General features: G+C 43.3%; 1 protein-coding gene across 4 annotated transcripts in view; it reads right to left on the bottom strand.

Moving 5' to 3' along the window:
- klhdc8a (kelch domain containing 8A) overlaps positions 1-15,866 on the bottom strand; it is a 75,739-nt gene extending 59,873 nt beyond the window's left edge. For 2 of the 4 annotated variants that reach the window (XM_085455692.1, XM_085455693.1), the window contains exons 1-2: positions 15,560-15,866; positions 12,055-12,105 (exon numbers count right to left, since the gene is read on the bottom strand). The gene's annotated coding sequence lies outside the window, so the exon portion shown is untranslated. The remainder of the gene's footprint in view (positions 1-12,054; positions 12,106-15,559) is intronic. The other 2 variants (XM_085455694.1, XM_085455695.1) reach the window with 1 other exon arrangement.
- Positions 15,867-17,483: the final 1,617 nt, after the last annotated feature.

Below are 17,483 nucleotides of genomic sequence, written 5' to 3'. Positions count from 1 at the left end.
TGCTGTTCCATATTCAACTGCTAAACTTGAGCAGCACACTACCTAAAAGCCTCTTTTAGCACTTTAAGTAATATTCTGAGGATCTGGTTTCAGAAGCTGATAATGAGTTTTATGTTTGTGGCTCCTTGTGGGATGATTAGAAGGACTGGCAGTAAGAGCTGCCATAGCTGAACTGACACTGACAGAGAAAGCTAAAGAAGCTCAGACTTCACATGAAGAAAATGCTAACACAAAGTGTGAAACACACTGACAGGTAATGTTTGGGGAGAGCCATGTAAAACTGCCATATTGAAGAGAGGTGCACACTTTGGAAGGAGTTAGTTAAAGAAAGTTAAAGAGGAACTTCCTTTGGATAGGAGTTTCCGGACAGCAGGGCCTTTGTCTGCTTTACTTCAAGCCAGCCACAGTATACTCTATCTGACATTTACATAGCCTCTTAGCTGTAATAGCTTGAGGTGCAATAGCTCTTCTCAAGAGAACATGTGGCAAATTCCAGTCTTACTATATTCAGCCTCTCCGGCTGACAGATCCACAGCTCAGCTCCTCGCAGCCGGCTGAATCACCTTGTTGTTCCCAGCTGAAACCCTGCCACTGATCAGCCTGAAGATTAGATGGGGCTCTGGCATTCCTGGCTGCCCAGCTCCATCTGATTTAGTGCTCCAGACAATAACAGGCAAATGTGCTTCTGCACAAAGCAGGGAAAAATGAACATGTCTGATGGCTTATGGGTTGCACTCTATTGTGTGAATCTGAGCTGACCTCTAGATCAATAGGCCAGGAGGAGGAGAGACTACATCCCTCAGCCTCCAGAGATGCAAAGGCTGCTCTCTTCACTAATCTTATCTCCGCTGTATGCAAACAAACACACCATGAGCTATCATTATTAAAATGCTTTCAGCAGACAGAGACTTCGTGGTAGGAAATCACAATGAGGTGTAATTATCTTGCTGCTGTCACCAGAGCTTCTTTAAACTATGCTGCTGCTTGCCATCATGCTATGCTATATTAGCATTTACATATTTTACACAAGACTGAAATTACAAAATGCTCCAGCGCAGCTGTTCCTGTGTCTGTGCTCGCACCCATGAAGTCAACTGGCAGCCTAAATCTGCCAGCACAGGGTCCAGGTCCTGTAATGAGCGAGCAGAGACTAAATCAGTTGTGGCTGATTGTTGGCTGAGGCTGTTGGGGAGCAGTTGGCGTCTCTCTTATCTGTATTTAAAAGGCAAACAGATCGCTTGTGTTTCCCTCCCTCTGGCTGTCCTTATGGTTTTTATGTGTCATTTATTCGAGTGTGTTTGGGCGTGTCTGTGTGCTCAGCTGGCAGATGCAGTAAAAGTGAGAACACTGCCGCTTTTAAGGGGGAGAAAATAGAGCACCTTTTTCTTTCTCCTGCTCTGGCTTTCACAACACTCCACCGGTCCATTAAAACCCAAACACACTGACCACCTATCAAGCAGGAAAAAGCTGCTCCATTGTGATGAATGGAGAAGTCACCTAACGTCAGGTTGCCTGCCAATTTAACCTGTTTAACGACAAAACTAATCCTTAGTGTCAAAGCTGAAGTAAATCCTTATGTGTGGTCGACAACATGACAAGATGCTCTTATATCAGGATGCAGCCATTCACAGCATTTTCCAGTATAGTATAACAGCTGGTTATAGCCAGTATCCGGTTGTTCAGTGATGACGCGACGAATCCTACTTCCGGGTCTAAAGTAGTCTGCGTTTAATATGGCTTTTGTGTTGTTAACATGTTTAATGTTTTGTATTTTCTTCTATTTGATCTCAAAAAGCTCCTAAAACAGTCAGTGATCACTGTTGACCTCCCTCGGCTTTTATTACCGCTAATCATTTATTTAAGCTCAGTTTTTAAAACCTTAGGATGTAACTACAGCCCAGCCCATGCAGCAGTATATGAATGACTAACCTCGTATTGTGGATGGATTATCTAAGTTGTTCTCCTGGCTGAAGTTTGGTCCTTTTACAGCATCCTGCCATGCGATTACATTTGTTCCTGACCACCGAGAACACTCACGTTAACTTTTATCGAGTGGAAAAAAAGTTAGCTTGTTTATATTATGCTAACATAGCTGTGTCGCTAGCGGTCACGTAGAATATCATTATATACCAGCTAGCCAAACTTCAGTAACCCTACAAACGTCACTGCTTTTTAGTTTTCTGTCTTCATTTATGTTGGAAGTGATAACAGAGCTGTACGTTTTAATTTGTTTCCAAAACCCCGCAGTCAGGACATGCTATATTGTATTTAGATAGAAACTAGCGAGCTAACTTCTAACTCCGTTAAATGTCATAAATTCCGTTTTCATGGATGCCTGGATGTTAAACTCAATTGTTACACCTGGTAGAGGAGAACGCTGATCATTTTATTAAAGATGAAAGACTTTAGACAGTTTTTCAACTCTCAGTAATGCCATAGTGATCGTTTGATATATGGACCTGCAGCGGCGTTTAGGCCCAGACCCGGCTAGTGACGTCAGACTGAACAACCGGATAGTCACAGGATTCCATGAGTTTTGTCATTTCTTCTTATTTTGTGGTCTGCTTCCTTAAGAATTTGGCTAGGTGCTGGTCACCAAAAGGTGGTGGATTTTCTGTTAAGCTGTGTTGAGCAACAGTCAGAGCTGCACACAACCATCTGGACACTGCTCTAACACAGAGCATCATGTATGACTAGTAAGTGTAGCGTCATGTAGATCTAGTATCACAGAAAAAGGACATTCTTGTGTTGGACAAAAGGTTGAGCTAACTTAGCTAGCTGACTGTGTTTGCTAGCTCTTTACCAACACCAATACCATCACTTAAACTGACACATTACAGACTGGAAACCGTGCTTATTAGCATATTTTACCCTCACTTTTTGTTCAATTTAAAACAAAACGGACTGTTGGACTGACAGTGGCTGGTTCAAAACTGTGAACATAGTCTCCAGTTTCCAGTCTCATTGCTACAGGTATATAAAATTAAGCACCTAGTGATGCAACAGGTTCTCATCCCAACGTGTAAAATAGCTACGATTGTGACAAATCGTCACTATTTTACGCATTGGGAATGAGAGTAGGCGGGAATAGGGCTGGGCCATATCATATCGTTCACGGATATCGAATATCGGTATAATGTTGCGCAACGATAAGAAAATGAAATATTGCGATAGAATATGGGTAAAACGTGCATGAGCGCACTACACATACTCGTTTTCATACGCACATTTTCGCACATTTTCATACATGCATGGCGGCGACAGAGAATGAGAAGGGTGTGTGGCATGAATAAGGCACGGCGGGACCACGGAGCGACGTTCAGAGCCAACTTTATTTGATTCACGTCACACCACACCACCACCAACCCCTGAGTCCCCGTGTTTTAACACGGCGGGCGTGATTGCGGATGCCGTGCAGGTGCGTCCGCACGGCCCCGCAGACCACGCCCCACCACATACCCCCATCGCCCGATTGAGGCCGGGGAGCAATCTGGCCGAACCTACTCCCCCCCCCCCCCGCGAACTGGGGCGAGACTCGGCCCCTAAACATCGGCGCCCCAGCCCCTGACCAAGCGACGGGGAAGCGTCCGTTCTGGTGGCCGCCCGCGCATCCAGCGGCAACGGCGAAGCTGGTCCGGAGGTCGGCCGCGTAGCAAGCGGACACGGCCCCGCAGGCATGGCCGTGAGCTCCTGCACACAGGCGGCTGGGCAGACGTCAGGCGCGCAGAATCGACTGGTGGCAGCGAGGCTGGACTAGCCAGCCCGCCGATCCCCGGCCTAGCGGGGCTGTCCCGCTCCTCTGCCTCCAACTCCGGCTGCACAGGCTGCCCTGGAGCAGGGACCTCCGTCTCCCCGCACAGCTGCTCCGCCACCGCCTCCGCCACTCCCGTTTGGAGCGGCTCCCCGCACTGCGCCTCCGCCCCCAGCAGGCACAGCCCCTCGCCCACCTCTGGGTGGAGCGACTCCTCTGCCTCCGGCAGGTGTAGACCCTCGCCCGCCTCGTCCTCGGCCTCCGATTGGAGCGGCTCCTCCACCGCTCCCGGCAGGAGCAGCCCTTCACCCGGCTGCTCCTCCTCCTCCTCCGGCAGGCTCGGACCCCCGCGTGGCTCGTCCACCACCTCCGGCAGCCGAGGTGACCCACACGGCTCCTCCACCGCTTCACTGTCCTCGGGACACACTTGTGGGGGTGGCGCCCAGGCCCAGAGCAGCGCTGCCAGCTCTGCCATCTTCCCCAGGTGGCGTTCGCTCTCCTTCCGCAGCTCTTCCTGTTGGCGACGCACCTCCGCCGCCTGCTTCCGCTGGGTGGCCGCTATTTCGGCCACCCTCTCGGCCAGCTCTTTCCTTTCCTGGCTCTGGTAGGTACCCGCCATGCCGCCTCCTGGGTTTCGGCACCAATGTGGCATGAATAAGGCACGGCGGGACCACGGAGCGACGTTCAGAGCCAACTTTATTTGATTCACGTCACACCACACCACCACCAACCCCTGAGTCCCCGTGTTTTAACACGGCGGGCGTGATTGCGGATGCCGTGCAGGTGCGTCCGCACGGCCCCGCAGACCACGCCCCACCACAGGGTGAAAGCAGATCGTTGAATGAAACGGATGAACCAGAATCGGTTTGTAAAAATGCTGCAACTGCTGCTGGAACTGGTTTAGCTTTCGTCCGTCAGATACACAACAAAGCACTATTTTTGGTAGAGCTTGCTAGCGGGCCGTCGTTATTACCGTGTTTTTTGGAAAATGCGGCACACTTAAAATCAATCCTTTGATTTTTCTGAAAATCGGCAGTGCCCCTTATAATCAGGGGTGCACATAAGTGGTCCGCAGGTGCGCATTCACTGTCAAAATAAAAAACGTGCACAAGATAAGAAGTTGCAACGCGCGTTTGTGTACATAAGATTTTCTGGAGGAGGACAGACATTTGTTTAAAACTCTTAAAGATGTCGAAGAAGCTCCTTTAAGCAGTTACTTTGGTGTTCCTCCACCTCCAAAGAAATGTCAGAAGGAGTCCGAACCGCAAAAGAAGCGCGTATTCTCGGAGAAGTGGTTGCAGGAGGTGAGCTGGCTTCAAAAAAAATGATGAATGCACAGAGATGTGGTGCAGAATATGCCGTGAAAATCCCACTCTAGCGGACAAAAACAGTGCCTTTTATGTGTACGCAAACGCGCGTTGCAACTTCTTATCTGGTGCACGTCTTTTATTTTGACAGCGAATGCGCACGTGCTTATAATCCCGTGTGCCTTTTGTATGAATTCTGGTTGTGTTTACTGACCTCGAAACAATTTTATGTACACGGCGCTCGAAAATCTGTCAAATGTTTTAGTACGACTTTGCTAAGCTACAAACCCGCACCGCTTGATGGATTGTCGGAGCATTATGGCTATCGTAGGCAGGAGCCTCGCGGAGTGATACGTACTGTGTTTCAACATAATATTACCGTATTGTGTGTGTATAACCTCTTTGTAAGTTTTGTGGATATTATACATGGTTATGCTGAGGATATGTCGGCCAATTTCCACTGGAAATGCCTTTTGGTTAAACTGTCAGCAAGGAATTTGCATTTGCACTGTTAAATTTTTATATAACTTTAATGCACATAAAAATCAGCTGCTTGTTTAAGTGAAAATACATTGATGTTTTTTTTGCACTAATAAAGTTGTGGAGTTGTAAAGTATTTTGTCTAGTGTCAATTATATCGTCAGTTATATCGTTATCGCAAATTTTCAAATTATATTTGAAAAAAAAAATTTTTGGTCATATCGACCTGCTCTAGGTGGGAATGAATCTATACATGAGAAATAAAAATAATAATAATAACAAAGCACTATTACCTTAATCTGTTCACTTTCAGATCCTGAATCAGCTTGGAATACACTTTGTAACGGCCACAACATGAAGCTATTTTACTGTTGATTTATCATGTGTTTGTGTTGGAATGGACAGCTTGAGCCTCTGCTATATTGGAGTATAGTGAGAACCCAGGGCGCTTTATAAGGACGTGGACGGATACCTTTTGCGTTACTATGAGACGCCTCGGGTGTGACAAATCGTCGGTATATTACGCGTTGGGAATGATAATGCCCTGAGTCATGCAGTCTAAAAACTGTGAAAGAATGAAACTGCTTATGAAATGATTGAGGGTGAAAGACTCCTGAATACCAGTAAGTTGCAGTGAAGTAGAAATTCAGACAAGGAAAATGTCAGCCAAAGCAAAGTAGAGAGCAAATGAAAAGAATGAAGGGATAATTAAAATGTACATAAAACAAATGAAAACAAAAAAAAACAACAAATAAAAACAAACACAACCCTAGAAATCGGTACACATTTCCTGCTTTTTCCATTTTTAGGGTGTTTTTTTTCCAGTTACAGAGATAGAGCTACACAGTCCTTAGAAAAGAATACTTTTCATTATCTTCATAGGTCAACTAATAAAGATGTTTGTTTTTAACTGAGCTATCAAGACTCAAATACAACAAGGAACTGTTCAAAAGCCACCAATAAGGAAACAGCGGACTATGGAGTCAACAAAGAACAGGACACAGATCCCAGGGGACGTTCATCACACACAGTCGTGCCTTGATGCTCAGATGCACAAACGTCTCAATGTGTTTTCAGCTGAGAGTTGGAGTACGCTGAAGCTGTGGATCAACTCATCTGAAGATGCAACTGCATTTTGTATGTGGCTGCGACAGGAGCCATGGAGACAAGACGGAAATAGACGCAGGCACTTAGGAAACAGCAAACATGATCAGAGCTGAGAAAACGAAGCACGATGCATGCTTGGACATGATGTGCCTGCACCGAAAAACGTGGCTGATTACGTAAGGCCAATGCATATTGAATTATCTCTGTACTGTATTGTGTCAGTGAAGACGCACCCCCCACCCCGAACCCCCACTCCCCGAACTCAAACACGGGTATATTCAGGGCATTGTGGTTCTGCTTCCTTTCACTGCTGTGTAGGAGTAGAATTAGACCAAGCTGATGCAGTGTGGCAGTGGTGTGAAGGCTTGAGTGAAGAAAAGAGCAGGAGCGAGAAGCACAAAAACAAGACAGGAAAACTGAAGGAGAAGCGAGAGGGGGGAGGGGTTAGTAATGGTGAGGAGTGGGTGAAGTGGGCTAAGTTAATGGTTGGAGGATATTACATACAGCGATAATGAGAGGGAGGGACAGCTTAATTAGGGGGATGATAGACACTGGGAAGCAAAGCTAAAGGGTTATATGGAGCAAGAGCTCTATTACAGAGGGGAGTTGGGGACATCATAATCCCTGTGGCCTTATAAGTAATTACTATGTGATAGTGAGAGAGAATGGTAAAACCTATCTACTGTCAGCAGAATTGGAATTAACTCCCTAACGGTTCCTTTACTGCAGCATCGTTTAATATGTGTGTGTGTATGTGTGTGTCCGTGCGCGTGTGTTAGCTGCACTTCTAGCCTTTAAAGATTTAAGTGGGTGACTTTCAGAGTGAGCGCATTTGTGCATATTGAGGGCATTTGTTTTCAGGCTGCACTTCTATAAAGAGTGAAACGGTTTAGGTGTAGGAGATGCGTTTAAGGGTGCAGGACTGTGTAACACCCCTCCTCTGGGCGTATGGATATAAAATCAGCAGGAGGTAAGGTTAGTGTACTTGAAAATTTTAACCCAGCAAGCAGGCTGGCATGTTTTTTCCCCCTGTCCCACAGACCGATGCGCAGTAACACGCTGCTCACCTGCTGTGGTACAGCAACATTCACCTTGTTAGGCAGAAGAAGACTTAGACTAACATTACAGGTCCCTGACGATCACTAGCTCCAGTGCTGCACACAGTAATTTAGCAAGCTGTGTACTGTGAGTTCAAGCAGACCATTTTTACTCACCAAAGTAAGTCTCTGACCTGACCTGAAGAAATTCAAATTTCTTCCACTTCGTGTTGCTGTGGCTGAACCAGGTCAGATGTAATTACGGACCTGCTGAGCGGCAAAAGATTTATCAGCCACCGACTAAGTGCAACACCCTCCACTGAAACGCTCGGAAAAGAAGTGAGCAACACAAAAATAACGTGAGACTGTGTGTGTGTGTGTGTGTGTGTGTGTGTAACCGCTTTATCAGGTGTGTTGGGTGTGGCACCGTACAAAGTGTTGCATTTAGAGTACTATATCCTTTCTCAATGAGCTGTCAAGCCGAAAGTATGGGTTTCACGCCACAGGGTAAAAGACTCTGAACAAACTACACTACAAAGTACTCTAACAGGTTACCTGTGGTAAAGTAACTACCACTGCTGTGGTTGAATAAATATCAATTTTTGAAAGCAGTAACACAAGCTGAGCACACCAAGCTTACACAGAACTACTGGCATCAGCTGCAGTCCACAACTGTTGATTGCTCTGTAAGTAATCTAAATATCTATTATTTTACTTCATAATTCATTAAATAAAGTACGCTGTGTACTTCCTGGGTTATTTCTGGCTTACTACCATGCTCAGTCACCACCGAAACACTCAGAATTACAATCCAACAGCAATGAGTCTGTGTTGAGTAAATAGACAGAAATTTGCATCGTTCTGCTATTTGTGACTATTACTGAATAGATTATACACAAACTGCACCTCATCAAACACAGGAAGCTGTGGTACAACTTTGGTAACGATAAAAAAGCATCTTTGTCAGTTGAATAAACAGCTGTGAAAATGTATTTATAACTAGAAAAGTTACATTTTAGAGTTTTGAACACACTTGTGTCTTTATACTGTACATTGCTGCAGGACCTTCGTTCAGCCTCTGTCTGAAACGCTCCATTTTAAACTGTTACTCAGACAGTTCATGACCGATGTAGAAACCTAAAGAACTGTTGACTACAAATCGTCAGTACAGCCGCTAACAAGAAGTTTTATCCTGATAGGACTTCACACTGTGCCTCTGAGTGAAGATTCAACATGTGAATACTGCTGAAATCACAGAATCACCAAGACTTTAAAGTGTGGCCGGAGATTTTGTCAGTGAACCTCTTTTTGTTATAAAATCAGGATTTAGCAGTGAAAAAAAGAAGCCTGGAAAACGGTGTGAAACTAGAGAGACTATTAGTCTTCAGTTCAACATTTACGATGTTACGCTGGTGCTGAAACATGGAGTTTGACATGAGTGCGTGTTGGCCACCTTGTAATATACTGCTGGGAGAAGCTGGGCTCTAGTGTTTCTAATGAAGCACTCAGGTCACTATCAGTGTAAAAGTGGGACCCTGTCAAAACCAGATCACTACATCTGTGCTTGCTGATCCACCAGCTGTGGGATAAAGAAGAGCTGGCCTCTAAGAAGACCAACACACCAAGTATGTGCTGCTTGTTGAATGATGTAATTAAACACATCCACACACCGCTTGATTTTTGTTTGTTTTTTTTTCATTCTAAAACATTATCACTTTGCTGCTTGTGAGTTTTCTTTGGTGCTGGTTAAAATGCCTTTGGCAAGCAAAATTATTTCTCTACAAAGAAAAAACCTTGACCTCTTTTTGGGCACACACACTCCACACTCCACACATGGACATGCACCACAACTAAAACCACCAACAGAGCCTAACTGTGGGAAATATAGACTCAACTGTGACCCCATGACATTATTTTAAGTGAATACAATACTGTTGCCAGCCATGTATTCAACAAACTAGACAACTACCATAGGTGGAGACACTACTTGTTTCCATATCACTGCTAACTCAGCTGCCATGCTACTCAGTATGAAGACAGTGCTGAGAGTACAGTAATCAGATATACTGACTTGTATACTGGCTGACGGGTATACAGTTCGGCCTGAAATGTACTCGGGCACAGATAATGAGGACAGCAACAATGAGCCAAAAACAGAAGCAGCGCAGGTGCATGTGAGGCTGCAGCAGAAAAACAGAGTCATGTAAGCCAGGCTACACTCTGGTTTCAGTAAACTGCATACATAACAGAGCAGAACGAGGCTACAGGCCAATATTACAAAAAGAAAAAAACAAAAACTCAAAAAAGCAACCAATTTGTGTCATCAGCAGGAAAGATCTAACCTGGGGACTTTTGTGCAAACACACACACACACAGTTCATTACCTAGTGTTTGCTAATCCTGCTCCCGATGCTTCGACTGTTTAGTTAAGATAAGAACCTTTTGTTAAAACATGTGCAGCCCTGCAGTTTTTGTGCAGCCCTGCAGTTTTTCCCCTGCTTATTTTCTGATTTACTAAAGAGATGTGAAAGAATCCTGCAGTTTCACTTTATATTTCAGAAAATCATTCACAAGATGAGTGAACGCGACATGAAAATGTTTCTCCCAGACACAGTTTGTGAGGCATTCAAGGCACTACAGGACTACACTGTAAAAAAATTGTAATATAAAAGTATTTTATTGTGCATTTTACAGTTTTGTAGTGTTTTTCTAGAATATCATTAAATTTACATAAATAGACAGTGATTTTACATTTCAAATGTAAATTAACGTAAAATCACTGTAAATGTAATAAAACATAATTTTCTTGTTTTTTAAATATATTTGTGTGTACATATGCATATTTAGATTGTTAAAATACATTCACAAATGTATCATAATTTCACAAATATTTGTCCGTTATTTGAAAGATTGAACTGTTAAATTCAAATGTAATGCTATGGAAAAATATATAAAATGATTCTTATGAACTTTTTTTACATCAAATAATGTTATTTAGGGTGATCGTGGCTCAAAAGTTGGGAGTTCGCCTTGTAATCAGAAGGTTGCTGGTTCGAGCACCGGCTCAGACACTCTCGATGTATCCTTGGGCAAGACACTTCACCTACCACCTACTGGTGTTGGCCAGAGGGGCCGATGGCGCGACAGGGCAGCCTCGCCTCTGTCAGTCTGTCCCAGGGCAGCTGTGGCTACAGCTGTAGCTGCCTCCACCAGTGTGTGAATGTGAGAGTGAATGAATAGTGGTATTGTAAAGCGCTTTGAGGGTCTCGAAAAGCGCTATATAAATGCAATCCATTATTATTTAAACCAACTGTTAAGTGTATATTTCTGTACATTTAAGTATTATTATTCATATTGCCGCATTCATTGACCTTGTTTATAGGTAATTTCATTGTTTAATCACATTAAAATGTTCCTAATTTAATGTTTAAAAGCACTTGAAAAGGGCAAAATCCCATGTAAAATTAGGGCAACAAACTGTATTGTCATTACTGAAAATAACCGTATTTTCATGGGAAAGTTATTTTCTGTTATTTTATGGTATTATTTTGGCGCCCCAGCTGCCAGAATATTACTGTTTTTGTAGGATTTTTTTTTACAGTGTACAGTGTCCTTACTGTTACTATCAAGTTAAAGAAATGTTACCTGCAAATGAATTTTTGTTTACTTCACAGCAAAAATGACAAAAAAGACTGACTCTGTGCTGAAGTGCATACAAACTAAACTAATGTGACTATTCACTGTTACATTGATTTTAGGCAAAATGTTATTATCTGTTGTTCATTTGGTGAGTTTCTTCATACAGCTGGTGAACAATGTAAAATAGTTCACTCTGCATAGACATACATGTTTACTGTGTGTTTTGTAACACAACCATATCACCCAAAGCATGTGCTACCAGCTGTCAAACAAAACTGTGACTTTGGAGACCTACTGCCAGACTGATATTTTTAAGTGCCATTTGCCTTGTCAGGCTGTTGGGATGATGGCTCATCATCCCAACAGCACTCACTGACTGACACACACACTGACGCACACATGTGTGCACACACAGTATTATCAGTTGTAAATTTCTTGCTAACATCAATAGGAAGGAGCTCTGTCCTTAGTTTGTCTTACGAATAATGGGTGTGCTGGTGTTACAGCGAGGCAGGCATTGATTTAACATAATGCACCACTGCGAGCTATGCACAACAATTGGCTGAAATGCTATTTATGTGTGTGTCTGAGCATGTGGGTGTGCGCACACAAGGAACCAATCAATGCATGTGTAGACAGGAAAAGATGCGAGCAGGAAGAGAAGGTGTAGTGAAAGAAAAGCAGAGGTGTTGGAGGTGAGGCCTTCCAACTAGAAGAAAACTAATGGCACTACCTTCAGTTTGGAATCCCACAGAGGAAGCTCTGGGTAATCTCTCAGCCTCACCTGTGAAGTCAAGAAGTTGGCACTTTAAAACTCTGCACCTCACTGTCTTATACAATCCTCAGATTTCATGACCTGTTCAAAGATTGCACCAACTCAAACTCGTTTGTCTGTTTAGTAGGGACCATGGGACCATTAAAATAGCATGTTAGGCAAGTGGACTGACCATTTGCAGGCCATTTGGGCATGTGATGGGCTTTCCATTGATTAAGTTCACTGGTCCCTGGCTGGCTACAATAGACACTTACAGATGAGTTGTCAAAAACAATCTATGCTCAAATGTGAATCAATGCTAAAATTAATATCAAATTACTATTTTCATTTGCAACAATATTGATGCTAACAGTGCCATCTTTGCCTCCTCCAGCTGACACATAACTTTACAGCACTGCTGCACACAGACAGGCACAGAGTAGTTAATATTCATAACACTGAACAACACAGTAGCATTAATTTAAAGAGGTCAGTAAAGCTCCGGTTTCAACAACATTGAAGTATTAAACAGTAATCAGAAATGTTAACCTGGCTGATGCACACATTTAAGTTAGTTTTTTAACTATTAGCAATTATCCGATAGCAAAATTAGTCATCAGTTATCACTAACGTAGTAGCTAGTGGACTGCAGGTCGCAGATGGAACATTGAGCCGTGACAGAGCAGATTAAAGACACACGAAGGACGTGTGTCTTTAATCTGCGGTGTGGTGTGGTTCTGGCTCTGTGGAGCAGCAAGGAAAACATAGCTGAGTGTGGAGAATTGATCTGAGCAAATAAAGAGTAAAATGCAGAGCAGAAACCAGATGGGTTTCAGGCCTGAAGAGCAGAGCTGAGGAACTGAAGGGCTGCAGATTCAGGGAGAAGCATGACAGGTGGATAAGAAAGAGGTTGCAGGCAGATGTTAATAAGATGATAAACCTTAAATTTTCAGTTTTAGAATGCAGTAAACCTGTTTATTTTAGTGTAACTAAAACTCAATTTTAGTCAAGTTTTTCCATAATGTTCTTCTTCGACAGTATCTTAATACATGCTCATCCAGGTGAGTTAATCCCAAAAGGTTGATTCTGTTCATCTGGACGCAGCGTTTTCAGTGGGAGAAACGTTTCATCACTCATCCAAGTAACTTCTTCAGTCTCAGCTGACTGCAGGTTTCCCCAACAGTAACTACACCTCTGTGGTTAGTTTTTGAGTGTTTGCAGACAAGTTGGCATCTTCTACGCAAACTATCGGCAACCACTGTAATCTGCTCGCAACCAAAGCAATTACAAGATGGTCTTTGGTGCAGCACCTTTCTTGCAACAGATTTTACCTGGCAGCAACCAGTAACCTCCAGCAACTACTTCCCAACCAGTCGAGGAACACACATTTTTCCCTAGTGTCTGGGTTGGCAGGGTTCGTCAGCTAGTCTCTGGGCCCATGTGACCTGCGTGACCAAGTCTAAACTTGCAGCCTCTTCAATGGCCACCAAGGGGTGATCACTCTTTAAATAAATTGTCTTCTGCCAATTGACATGGTAGTTGTTAGACTTGAAACAGTAGTTAACACTGAGCAAAGGGACCAATGTCTCTCCTGGGGTTTTTCGACATTTATGTAAGTGTAAGCTGAGCTGAGAATTTCCAACTTTGGAGCAAAGAGTAAAATAGAAGAGTGACAATCTCCCTGGGGGAGAAGGGAAGAAATGTCATTCTTCCTCCTTTACATCTGTGCTGAGCCTGAACCTAGACAGACTGAAGACAGACAAGCGTGGTGAATATTGAGTAAGTGACCTTTTGAGATAAGGCCTGGAAGGTCGTTATATTCACTGTCATCACTGTCATGAGGACTGTAACAATGGATCCATCATCATCAATCATTATTTCACAGACTGTGGAAAAAGTTTGGGGAAAGAGAACTAGTGAACTTTGAAAAAACAGGTAAACAGTCCAAGTCAGTTACAACTTTATGGGAACCTAATAATACCTCAACATTAACCATACCTTGATGGAGGTTTGAGTGTACAGCTTTAGGTTAAAACTAATTAGAGAAGTGCAAGAGAAGTGTACTATTAGTATAGTAACATTTCATCCACTAGTTATAGCCATCTATAAGAATCCCCAGTCCATACCCTCATAACCTTTAGCTTGGCAGGCCTGTGTGTGTATGGCAACTCTGTCTGAGTAGGTATTTGTCTATGGAGAGGGGTTTTCAAATGATGCAAACCTGCTCCTGTACAGTTCTTCAAAATCCCCAAATAACTCCCAGTTTTTTATCTAGCATGTTTATCTTGCACTTGATGCTACTTCATGCATTATGCATATTATTATGTGTAATATGAAAACTGTTTGTTATGTTTACATGTGTTTATTTATTTTACTGCAGCAAATAGGAGCAGAAGTTCAAATTTCATTGTATTCCTAAATACAGGGACAGTAAGGACTTTCTGATTTTTGCACTTTGCTAAACATGGATGATGCTGTGCAGCTGTCGAACGCTGACTGGTTGACAAGTGGGCCACAACAGGGAAGGGAAAAGCAGAGTTCACCAGGAATGGGAGAAGCACACAAAACAACACATCAAAGATTTAAAAAATACAGTTCGAACACACTGTGACTGCACTGGACACTTTTCATTGTTTTTAACACTTTGTTTCTCTTCACCCCTTTGTAGGTTATAACTTTGCTCTTCTCTCCGACTGGCTGATGGCCCAACAGCAGCACAAGCAACAGTAGCCCACAGACTGCTTGTACCACATATTTTTTACACTGGCCCCATTTGACAACAAGTAAACAGGCTGTTCATAAATGCTAAAGAAACCAGGCACCACCACCTCTGAACCACCGCTTCTTCTTTAGCCTGCATCAGTTCTAACCAAGTTTATCCAATAAATTGGCAACTTGGGGTATATTGTTGTATGAATGTGCACCTTACAGCACAGGTTTCCACTCTGCTGCCCATGGCTTCACTACATTACTTTTTAAATAATATTGGACTCTCATTCACTGTTACTCTGTGCTATTCTTTAGTGCTATATCACCAATATCTCCCCTTTCTTCAAATCTCTGGACAACCATTAGACAAGTGCTGTTTTTTAGCTTAAGGATGTACAAAAAACTATATTTCAATGTGTAAAGTCAGGGTTTGGAAGAAGTAATAAGTTTGGTATAAGACATAAAAGCACCTCAGTTAACACAACAGTTACTCTCAAGGGACAATGAATGTGTGAGGTTCTCTTAAAATAGTTTTTATGTTAGCCTACCGGACACTATGGAGCCGCTAGCCTACTTATACCCAAGTCACAGCCACTAGCTGAAGTTAAGAGCAGGTAACTTTCTCGAGGTTTCCATCGTGTCGCCTGAATAATGGAACGAGTCCTGAAACGGCGCTAGCTAAAGTACCAGCATTACTTCCCAACTGAGCCGGGAGTCACGTCTATCAGGGAGAGCGATAACGCTTCCATTCATTTCCCCCTCCGGAGCTACTTACTTTTCCCGTTTCCGTCGCCCCTTTTCCCGGCGTGTGTCGCCTCAGTTTTTCCCTCCTCTCCTCCCTCTGGTACCGAGATGGAAAGAGGGAGAGAGGAAGAGAGGATGGAAGAGGAGAGTCAGGTCCAGGCGGAGGAAGATGAGAGACGAGGCGCGCCGCTAAAAGCGCCCACCGCACCGGGAGCTCACAGCGGAGGAGCAGGCGGTAACACGGCTCAGATCCGTTTACCCAGCCTGATATATCGCCATTATGTGGGTCAGAGATGAAGCATTCATCTCCAGTTTTCATCGCACAAGTTCATATTCATTCCGTGTGACGGTATAATCCGAAAGGGGGGGGGGGGCATGTGTGTTAACCTATATTTGGTACAGGAGAGCCCACTGACACACTTGAAGTGTTTGAAGTGGAAGAGAAAGACATTGCGTCTCTTATAGACAGGAGCAGAAGATTAGCTGAGATGAGGAGATGGTCTGAATACTTTATGGACGTGGCGCTGTTATAAATTAGGAAATGCAGTTTCCAGTTTCACTGATATCTATTTGATCTCCTTAAAGCATACTTAGATCTTATTTTCTAGAGCAGACATAGCCCTGCACAGACGGACTAACATTAGCTGATCTTTTTTCTTATGATATTTTACATCAAAGCAGGAAATGCAGAGCTGGAATCAAAATAATGAATGATGGCTGCATTCTGTTTAGGTGTGCTGAGCTTCTGCTCAACTCAGATAGGCTTAGAAGCAACGCGCTACACTTTTGTGCTGCTATTGATGTTATAATAAAAGAAATGCAACACAAGATTGTAGGTTAGGTCACAATATCTTATTGCGCCAAATATATTGACATTTATCACACTATACTTAGCTCATACTGAGTTAGTTTCAGTACTTGAGGCGTTTTCACACCCATAGTTCATTTAGTCTGGTCTGATTCGGTTTTTACTGTGATTTGGTTTCTTTTCACAGCGAGAAATCCAAGCAAACCAAAATGCATCACTTAAAACTACATTAGAAATTCAGTCTGGTTTTTGGGACAGATGTGTCTGGGGCAGGAGGAGTAAAAGTGAAAACAGGAAAAAGGTGTTGTGTTCAGAACTATCAGAGAACATGGAGAGTTTAAGTTCATTTCATGGCTTTTTGCTAGCCCAACAGATCTTTTCATGCATGTAGTACCTTGCTGAATCCCAGAATACAAAGCATGCACAGCATATGTGTCACGGTTCTGGGTCCGTTGGACCCAGTATTTTGAGTTTATTGTGTTTTGATTTATGTTTGCATCAGGGATTGTGTTCTTGTTCTCTTGTCGTGTTATGGTAATGTTTATGTCTATTTAGAGTTCCATGTTTCTGTTTATCTGGGTCTAAGATGTGGGTTTAGTTTCATATGTCATTTCAAGTCTGTCTCTGTCTAGTCTGTGTCTTAGTAAAGTGTGTTTTGTTTCCTGTTTTATTGTGAAGGTCTGCGTCTCATGTGAGTGTGTTCATTTTTACCTTTGTCTCGTCTTGTTGATTATTCCCAGCTGTGTCCACCACCTGTGTGTAATTCCCCTGTGGTTCTCTGTGTATTTAAGTCATGTCTTCCGTCATTGTTGTTGCTGGTCCGTCTGTGTTTCCACCCTGCGTCATCTGTGTGTTTCCCTGCCGTCACCATCTTGTACTGTCGTCCACCTTGCTTCATGTTTGAGTTCCGGTTTGTATTCAGTAGTTTAGTTGTCTCCAGTCTAGTTTAGTTCGTGCTCCATTTGCTGTTTGTCTATATTTATTTCGTGTCCAATAAACCACCTTCACTCCTCCACTACTGCCTGCAATTGGATCCTCATTTATTATTTTTATACGGCTCATCTCACTCGCCGTGACAATATGGGAGGTTGAGGTCTGCAACTGTTTGAATCAGTTGCCAACTTCAAAGTAACCTTGCTGCATCGAG

The sequence above is a fragment of the Copadichromis virginalis genome, linkage group LG5 (genome assembly GCF_057382275.1).
Source record: "Copadichromis virginalis isolate Kocher_CV1m ecotype Utaka linkage group LG5, C_Virginalis_male_GT1.1, whole genome shotgun sequence".
Taxonomy (NCBI): domain Eukaryota; kingdom Metazoa; phylum Chordata; class Actinopteri; order Cichliformes; family Cichlidae; genus Copadichromis; species Copadichromis virginalis.
Note: the sequence above shows the minus strand (reverse complement) of the source record. Positions and strands in the feature narration are given on the sequence as shown.